Raw genomic sequence first — 1,090 nt, 5'->3', positions numbered from 1 at the left:
AAAAATCGGTGCCTGGCCTCAAAGACGGGAGCCAAGCACACAAAAGTTTCTGCATCATTTGGACGGTTTTCAGATGCCTACGAGCGAAGAACCAGTTGCACCTCTGGTGGTGCAAGTGGAAACCCGCCTTTCCCCCTTCCTTGTCAAACCGCGCTGAAGAGAGGGAGAGGAGGGGGAGAAGGAGGTGCGGAGGCGGGAGAGGCAGCCCAGCCTCTTGGTGCCTCTTGCAGCCTGGGGCTGTACCTCTCCCGTCCGGCGCCGCTGGTGAACTTTGCGGCATACTGGTAGGGGGGGATGTAACAGCGGGAGTGGGTTGGAGAAAGGTTATTTATAGGAAAATCCAGAGAGCCATATGGAGCCTGCACCCCCTGGTCCCAGCGGCATGTTAATTTGGTCAAAGCTTTTCCCTGGCTACCGCTTGCAAATAAATTAGACATCCTGCCGACGATGATCTTATCAAATTAATGTAATTAGACCACAGACAAGTTATAACAGTTACCGTGGCCATTTCGGGTCCCCAGGATGAAGATTTGGCCTTTTGGTTTGTTATGGTGGGCAGAGACTAGGGATGGAAGGGTAAATGGGAAAGGAAATAGGACAGGAGTAGGAAACAAAACAGACAAAAAGAGAGAAATCCTGGCCCTGAAAATGCCTGCCCAATAAATTATAAACGGGCCAGAGGAGATAAAATGCCACTGAGACAGAAAGCACACAAATATATCGGTGGTTTCATTAGGAAAAAAAAAAAAAAAAGAGGGAAGGAAACTTGGCGCCACATTGAGGCACATTAATTCATTTCTCCTGATGGTTTCTTTGACTTTGTTTCTTGGTGATGTCAGGGTGGAAAGGTGGGGATGCAAAGCTGTCTGGAACCCTTCCGTGGATCAAAAATTGCAGCCTCAAAGTGCAAGAGGAACCAGGGCCAAGGAAGCCCCAGGAAACTCCTGGGAGGGTGGCAGGACAGTCGGGAGAAGGGAGGAGGGGCAGGGCTGGGGTCAAGGACACACCCACCTGGTGTCAGCAGCAGCGACAAGGTCACTGTGAATAAACTGTTTCGGGAGGAAAGGCTGAAAACCTGGAGCCTGGTGAA

The sequence above is a fragment of the Empidonax traillii genome, unplaced genomic scaffold (assembly GCF_003031625.1).
Source record: "Empidonax traillii isolate 1590-97213 ecotype Southwest subspecies unplaced genomic scaffold, ASM303162v1 scaffold79:size2606397, whole genome shotgun sequence".
In the NCBI taxonomy this organism is placed as follows: domain Eukaryota; kingdom Metazoa; phylum Chordata; class Aves; order Passeriformes; family Tyrannidae; genus Empidonax; species Empidonax traillii.
This window is presented reverse-complemented; position numbering follows the sequence as displayed.